Here is an 8,824-nt window from a genome sequence, read left to right as displayed (position 1 = left end):
GCGTTACCTTTTCTTGCATTTTGACCCCCTTAATCATTTAGTTTCTAAAATTCCACACTGGCAGGAAGATCCACAACCACATTTTCCACCACAGCAAGACATTTTTTTAAATTTGAGAGTGAGGTAACAGAAAATAGGAGCGGATAGATGGAAATTGGGATACAGATAAGCAAGAGTAGATGGTTGTTGTTGTTGAGCGAAAGAGGGAGGGTGAGATAGAAAAGAGGGAAGAGAGGGGGGCGTATGAGAGAGAAGAGAGAGAAGATAGGGGGCGTATGAGAGAGAAGAAGGAGGCGTGAAGATGAGAAAGGAGCGAAGCGTATGAGGGGAAGTTTAGGGGCCTTTTATTTTAAGGCCCAATAGGGCTGCGCTTGTTAAAAAAAGCGCAGCCCTATAAAGTAGAAGGGCTGCGCTTTTTTTAAAAAGCGCAGCCCTACTAACTGAAGGGCTGTGCTTTTCTACAAAAGCGCAGCCCTTCTGTTCTGTAATCCTGCGCTTTTGTAGAAAAGCGCAGCCCTTCATTTATAGGGCTGCGCTTATATAAAAAGCACAGCCTTCCTGCGCAGCTTTTCTTTTTTTTTCCCCTAGTGAACCTTTGACGGGCTCCTATTTAGTGTGTGTGCAGCAGTTTCGAGAGCGTATCCCCAAAAAGAAATCGGTAGATTAGCAAGACTCATCATAGATCGAACCATATCTAGTAATGTTCGATTCCTCCTTTCAGATAAACCATTTAACTGTGGTGTTCCTGGAGGAGTTAATTGTGAAAGAATTCCACAATCCTTTAGATGATCATCAAAATCATGGCTTAAATAGTCACCACCACGATCGGATCGTAGTGCTTTTATTGTCTTACCAAGTTGATTCTGTACTTCACTTTGAATTTATCAAAAAATTCCGACTTATGTTTCATCAAGTAAATATAGCCATATCTACTCAAATCATCAGTGAAGGTGATGAAGTAATTAAAACTTCCCCTTGCCTTTGTGCTCATAGGACCACATACATCTGTATGTATGAGTCCTAAAAGATCGCTGGCCCTTTCACCTTTTCCAGTAAATGGTGATTTTGTCATCTTACCCATTAAGCATGATTCACATACATCAAATGATCCGAAATCAAATGATGGAATTATACCGTCCTTTTGTAACTTGTGAATGCGCTTTTGGTTTATATGACCCATTCGGCAATGCGAAATATAGGTTAGGTTAGAATCATTTGATTTCTTTTTCTTGCTATCTATATTATATATTTGTAATGATTTATTAAGCACATATAAACCATTTATCAAATTAGCTCTGACATAGAAAATATTATTGTAAGAAATGGAACAACATTTGTTCTTTATTTCAAAGCAAAAACCTTCAGGATCCAAAACTGAAACCGAAATTATGTTCTTAGTTATTGTAGGAACGAAATAACAATTATTTACTTCTAAAATAAGCCCAGATGGCAAGTGTAGACTATAGCTCCCGACGGCAAGTGCAGCAACTCCTGCTCCATTTCAGCATTAGGGATGTTCCTTTCAGCATTGACCAACAATCCATGCAGCTCTTGCAAAGTCTTTTCAGACTCATTCATATTGTAGGTCATTCTGAACTGATTGAAACTATCAGGCAGTGAGTGGAGAATAATATCTGTAGCCAACTCGAGCCTATAAGGAAACCCAAGTCTTTCCATGTTTTCGAAAAGACGACCCATCATTTCGAACACATGGGGGCCAACAGCTTGACCCGGCTTCAAGTGACATTCAAGTATCTTCCTATTAGTCTCATACCGCTCAACTCGGGCCTGAGTTTTAAACATGGTCCGCAGCTCTTGCATGATCGTGTAGGCATCCTTGGTTTCGAACCTCTTTTGGAGGTTCGGCTCCATGGCTGCTACCATCAAACAAGTGATTGGTATAGACTTATCACTAGCCTGTTTTGCACGACGTTTTTCAGCGTCAGTTGATTCATCAGTTATTACAGGAAGCAGGGTATCTAAGACGTCCTCTCGACCCTCAAACCTCAGAACGAGTCTTAAAGTCCTTTCCCAATTAAGGAAATTTTCACCATTCAGTCAGTCCTTTTCCAGAAAAGGACGAATGTTGAAACCGGAGTTGTTGTTGTTGTTATTAGACATGATATCTACAGACAGAAAAACAAGGCAAAGTTCAATTTTATGTTTATAAATTAAAGCAACCTAAAACATGTAAAAGGTTTCTAGGTTGACCACCTATTCAAATTAAAGTCCCCTATGAATAAGTGATTTACAAGATCCTATCAACATGCAACACTAAGCAGACGGAGGCCTTTTCTTAACGTTACATTATCAAGGTAAGTAAACTCTTTTACTAATTATAACACTTTATAACTCTTGTTTACATGGATAAACATCGCATGTTTAACTATCTCTTGCTTCAAAATTCAAAACGCTTTTGATAATTTGTTAAGGACAACCAAACTAAGTTGTAAAATTTGCAATTTTACCTTATATCCCAAAATTAATGATAACACCCTGCGGAGGCATGACCTATTACTATTAATTAAGGGTTTTATAAGTACTTTATGTTTGGAAAAGCAAACCTTAATATTTACGGGGCCTAAGTTTATTATGTTGTTATGAATTAGTGAACTCTAGCGCATCAACAACCAACATACAATAAACTTATAAGCATTTTAAAGAATAATAAAATGCGAAAATAAAATGATCTAGTATGGCCCCTAATCCTAAGAACTAATCATCAATGGCTCTCGCTTGGACTCTTTATGGATCTCCATCCACCTTTTCCAATGGGCCTTCTCTTGATGAGCACTTCTTTGGATTACATAAGTATCAAAATAATTTACAAAAATACTTAACGATATGCAGATCGTATTTAAAATTACAAGAATACATCCCGATATGCAGATCATATTTTCTATCTTAATTTGGGCTATACTAGTCATACATAGCAAATATATCATAATATAAAAGCCATATAACAATATCACATATTATACTTGCCAATCAATTAAAATATCAAATATACTTAATTAAAGCAAGAGGATAAAATTTAAGTAATAACTAATCACCTAAAGATTCTATCCCTTAAAACTAGCCTAATTAAATTTAATTAGATTAAAAAATCAGATTATGGATTGAAATTTATGACCAAGTCAGCATAATTGAAATTTACTCATCTTTCTCAAAATTCTGTTTTCAAAATAAAATTTCCAAAAGATAAAATAAAAAACTTTTTTGTTGCTGCCCAGTTTTTAGTCACGTTTCTTTTTAAAAAAAAAAAATTTTTATTTAAATTTTGAAAACATCCGTGAAACACAGCAGCACAAGGCTACTATCACGCTCGACGATGACCGGACCAAAAGCAAAACCCGACGACCTTCGCAGGTCACCTCGCCGGCGAACTTGCCGACTTTTTCTTTCGCTCCCCGACACCGCCGTATAACACCGGTAGCGAGCAGCCCTGCTCTGCGAGCGACCGTGCGACGAGTGAGCAGTGCTGCCGCCACCCTTTTCCCCCCGACGCGACTGCTCGCCGGCAGTCAGCGTCTCCCTTTCCGGCATTTTCGCCGGCAGACCACCGGAGCAGCCACGGTGGCTGCTCCCCTTCCTCCTTCTTTTCTGTTTTTCAAATCTTTTTTTTTTTCCTGAAGGATATTAAAAATACAACCTCTTGTAAATTTAATTACGTGATCTTGATTAAATTAAACATAACTTTTTATGTTTAATACAGAAAATTAAATTTTAAAATCTCTATTTTAATTAATTTTCAGATTTATTCATATAATTAATCACTATTTCATATAAAACACTTTTTACATGAATTTATCTTCATACATAAACGATTTTGAGCATGAAAATTTTATTAATAACATGAATTTATTTTCGAAATTTAAAGATCTAAAATCAGAATTTTATAAATTTCGAAAATTAGGGTTTAGGAGGAGAAAATTTCGGCTATTAAATATTGAGAAAGCAAGTAATTAAAACTCCTTTTAACAAATTTCAATTAATTATTCAATCCATAATTTAATTCCTCCCCTTAATCAAATTAAAATTAACCATACAAAAACTAAACTTTATGACCAAAACTCTATATGCAAGAGGCTAAAACTGATACCATTGTAAGAATCTATAAGTACTATAAAGCGGAATTTCATGAATCAAATTCATAAGCACTTAAATCAGAATCACATGCATATACAATTAAGGATCACATAGAAGTTTAGAAATAACCTTTGTAGCGTGAATTCCACAAAGCTTGAATAACCCAGATTAAGAATCTCATATGTGATTCCTCTACTTAGTCCACCAACCCGGATCAACAATCCACCAATGCTAGTTGGAAAGGAAGAAAACTTCTTTCTTGTTTTTGGAGTTTTTATGTGACTTTGAAAGAAAGAGAATACGAGAGAGAAAATATTAATAGAATAAAACTGATGATTTTCTTTTCTGCCTAACCCATATATATATAAGTATTTAGGTCAGAATTCTCTCCTTTTCCCCTCTCTTGGCCGACCACCCTAGGGCCCTCTTGGGCTCTAGGTTTCTTTTGTTGATCCAAGTTCAATGTGTGACCTTGTAGGATCCGTTACATTGGGCTTCGAGTTTATTTATTTACTAATCCGAAGTTCTATAGTTTTTACTAGCAAGACGTATATACGACCCAATATAACGAACTAATTATCTCTATAATATGATCCATTATACATTCGTAATTGCATTTAAGTCGAGGACATAAATCCTTCACCTTTTGAAAGGTAATTGTACCATTCATTGGTCTGCAAGAAAAATAGAAAGCCTTTTTAACATGCAACAAACTGATATCAGCATTTAGATCACAAACTAGGCACAGAGGATAATTCAAAGCATAAGAGGAAACTCAACCTTGATGTCCACTCTGCAACTGCTTTTCCAGCTCCACAAAATTCGGTAATTTCATCAATACTTTCATCTACGCACATAATGCAGAAAAATAGAAAGCATTTTGAATATGCAACAAACTGATATAAGCATCTAGATCACAAACTAGGCACGGAGGATAATTCAGAGCATAAGACAAAAACTCAACCTTGATGTCCACTCTGCAACTGCTTTTCCAGCTCCACAAAATTCGGTAAATTCATTAATACCTTCATCTACGCACACAATGCTATCAACATCAAAGCAAACAACATCTACATTTCTCCACAAGTTGAGCATTTCTGCAGATAAATGTCAGAAATGTCACTCAGAGTAATCATGACAATTTACAGCAACAAAGATGGAGATATCGAGTTGTAAGTTAAGCAAAAGAGAATCATGATCCAAAAATAGTGAGGTCAATTCTTATGCATCAAGCATAAAATGTACTGATATGCATAATAATGTCCTAGAGGTCATCATCATGGGCATGCCTGTATGCAAACAACATTTTGATAAACATTAATGGCTTCCTTATTAACGGGAGATAAATCAATCACCATAGTGGTGTATATGACATTATGACTCTTCCACTGGAGGCTTCTTGGAAAGAATTGTAGTTCTTTTTTGACAAACTCCAGTGAATTCAAGCCTCCAGGTGATCAATAAATAAGCCCATGTAGCATAACAGAAAGAAATAATCCATCAACAAAAAGACTTCACCTCCACTTACAGAAAACAAATGGTTTTTTTTTGCAAACAAAGAATATCCTCATATAAAAAAAGGATCTATAGATTATGTTTGAATAAGCATATAATTATCAGTTTGCAATACAAGTGAGTGCACTAATCTGTCAATCAGATACAAGTATTCACAGACTCTTTCATGTTATCTTTGAAAAAACTAAACACCAAATGGTTGTCCAAGTACTGCCCAATGAAAAGTTAGTTTACTAGTCAATGGAAAAACAATGTAAGAGAATTAACTGCAAACTCTACTGTGTCTACTCCACTCCCAGCATCAAAGAGAGGTTCCTAATAGAATTTTTAACATACAATAACCTTTGGATGGCAGTGTGTTGTCAAAGCGGTATGTGGTTGAAGCTTCAAGTGGCTGGATTGAAGCAGTAACTGAGTTTGTGAATTTGGAGTTGTTCAGCATCCCATATACACTCTGGTGTAGCTTTCTAATTAATCTTGGGCAAGTGGATGTGAGTAAAGAGTGATTACATTGCTTTACATGACAGTCAGGAACATTCACAATATGTGCACTCATCAAGGCTTCCGTGATTTTAATATGTAGAAGATACAAAATAGTTTTAAAAACACGTTCGTCATATATACCAATCAGAATAAAGGCAGAAAAGCACAGATCTTAAATCACATACTTCCATGGACTAAAAATCTAACATACGATACTCCTTTTCTGAAAGATCCTCCAATTAAAATCAGCAAATGCAATCTAAAAACACCACCAAACAAGGCAGATCAAGAAAAAGTCATTGTAAAATGGCTTCCTATCTACTATAGAGTAATTTCTCCTACCAAGGCCAAGGTTTCACAATTGTTAGTAAAGAACCTATTGGGCAAATATTCATTCCATGGAGAATATACTGCCAAATCAGCTTACCACATGTTGCGTTCTATAGACGATCGTGGGTAAAAAGGGAGTTCTCAAAATAGAGTCATAGGAATTGGATGAGGTTGTGGTGCTTAAATGTCTTGCCTGAAATTCGTCACTTCGGCTAGAAATCGTGCTGGCTAATAATAATCTAATATTAGTATAAGAAGTGTCTTTCAAACTAGGATATGAGTTTCAGAGTTTGTGCTTTGTGTTGCACTGAAAAGCTTGAAATAGTTGATCATTGTATTACTAAATTTCAGCCCTTCAACATTGCTGAGAGAATATAGGTTAAAGAAGAGTTGGATGTGCGCTTCCATTTGTTGAGTAATGTGTAGTGAAAAGGAAAGAAACTTACACAACATTTGCTACCTTAGACACAATCAATTAATGGTACAAGACAATAAAATGTTTCATTTTATCGAGTTTAGAACCTCATGTGATGATTTCAATCGTTATTTGAAGATTATGACAACCAACAAAATATTCTCTTCTTGGATACCCAGATAACTCCATAGCTTAAATCTTGAAAGAATGAGAAAAAAGAAGTTCAAAAACAAGACAAACTCAACCTAAATTATCCAAACAATTCATCATATATCTTAAAAAAAGCAATTCAGACAGAGGAAGTATCTATCTCCAATAGTTACGATAAATTTAAAAAAAATAATAAGTATATAACAAATCAAATTTAACTGAAAGCAGCAAAATCAACACAAAACTATTCACCAACTCAGATGTCAGGACAATTAACACCCATTAACTACACTACAAAAAACTAACAAGTAATAACTAACCAATACCATATACATGGTGAAATTAGTAGCTGCCATATGTTTACAGCAACTTATGAGAAAGGAAATTTTCTGCTCTCTCGGTTCTAAAGTGCGTGGGAGGAAAAATGCAGCAATTTAGAGCAATTTCAGGCAAGAAAAAATGCAGCAATTTAGAGCAAACCCTGGAAAAACCCACATCAGATAACCAAATAATACGAATTAAATGCACTCCACAAACCACATAATTTACTTCAAACTTACTAATAACAAATAATATATATACATTACCCAATTCAAGCAAACAATCGATTCTTTACAATCAGAACCACAAAATAATAGGAAAAATCAATTCAAGTTTGACATAGAAACGACTACAAACAACTAACATCGCATGAAAACCTTAACAACAAGTAGTAGGATAACGGCCAATCACCCTAATTCCAGTCATTCGAAAATTTTAAAAACCCTAATTCCAGTAATTCGAAAAAAACAAAAACCCTAAAAAAGAAACCCTAATTACAAACTAATTAAAAAACGAAATCACCAAGTTGAGCTGGCAGAGGTTGGTGGTTGGTGACCTGGGCTGTCTTGGCGAAGACGTGGCGACGTCCGACGGATCAAGAGAAGAAGAAACGTAGAAATCAAAAGGCATAAATGAGGATTAATCAAGAGCAGGACTGATTACGATGAACAAACCCTAAATTTTGGGGATTTTTGATCGAGTCACCGGCGAATGAAGAAAAAACGCAAAAATAGAGGAAGAAGTTGATATTTTTAATTTTCTTTTTATATTGGAGGTCGAAGTTGAAGTTATTGGTGGTGAGTACGAATCGATAGCAGAAGAAGATGAAATGGAGGTTGAGAGTGAGGTGAGGTGAGGAGAGGTGGTGCGAGAAAATGGGGTGGTGTGTGACTTTCGCCCTAGAGGATTTCGAACTAAGGAAGCAGAAGGAGAAGAAATGAGAATTGGTGCGAGTGAAAATGCGGGTTAGTAAAAATGAAATTAGGAAACTGGAAACATTAACAGCTGCGGACAGAACCGGAGCTGTAAGCAGAAATCGAAGCGGTTTACTTTTAACCAATTAGGTTCTCTTAAGGACCGCAGCGGCTTTGTTCCGAGGTTTCCCACTCAAAAATTTAAGGATTTACCGATTTAGTTCTCTCAAGGACTGCAGTCGTTGTGTTGTGACATATAGTTCCACTAGTGGTTGTTAGTTGTAGGAACCCCTTCTTTCATGGGTTCCTGTTCTTGACTAGCATTAGTTTTAGCAACCCATTTCATGTTGCTCATTTTCACATTCTTACCAATCATTCCAATTCTAAGTTGACATTGAGTTATGTAATGACCTATCTTTTCACAATACATGCAAATTTTTTCACTAGGTAGGTTAACATATTTCTTAGGCTTGTTCCTTTTCTTGTGGTTTTCAAAACCAAGACCTTCTCTTCTTTTAGTTTGTGGTCTCTCAATATATTAAGGAGCAACCATCACTTTGCCTATGTTCCTTGCAACAACAAGTTATTACTTCTAGTGATTACAGAT

General features: G+C 35.8%; 1 long non-coding RNA gene across 2 annotated transcripts; it reads right to left on the bottom strand.

The window, feature by feature from the left end:
- Positions 1-485: 485 nt before the first annotated feature.
- LOC125497529 (uncharacterized) lies at positions 486-8,379 on the bottom strand. Of its 2 annotated transcripts, none has more exons than XR_008969415.1 (4): positions 5,947-8,379; positions 5,054-5,186; positions 4,870-4,936; positions 486-4,763 (listed from the first exon to the last, which is right to left on the bottom strand). It is a non-coding gene; the product is annotated as an uncharacterized LOC125497529 (long non-coding RNA). The 2 variants fall into 2 exon arrangements; XR_007274397.2 differs by having other exon boundaries at positions 7,826-8,373.
- Between the last annotated feature and the right edge of the window lie 445 nt (positions 8,380-8,824).

This window comes from Beta vulgaris, chromosome 5, assembly GCF_026745355.1.
Source record: "Beta vulgaris subsp. vulgaris cultivar EL10 chromosome 5, EL10.2, whole genome shotgun sequence".
Taxonomy (NCBI): domain Eukaryota; kingdom Viridiplantae; phylum Streptophyta; class Magnoliopsida; order Caryophyllales; family Amaranthaceae; genus Beta; species Beta vulgaris.
Note: the sequence above shows the minus strand (reverse complement) of the source record. Positions and strands in the feature narration are given on the sequence as shown.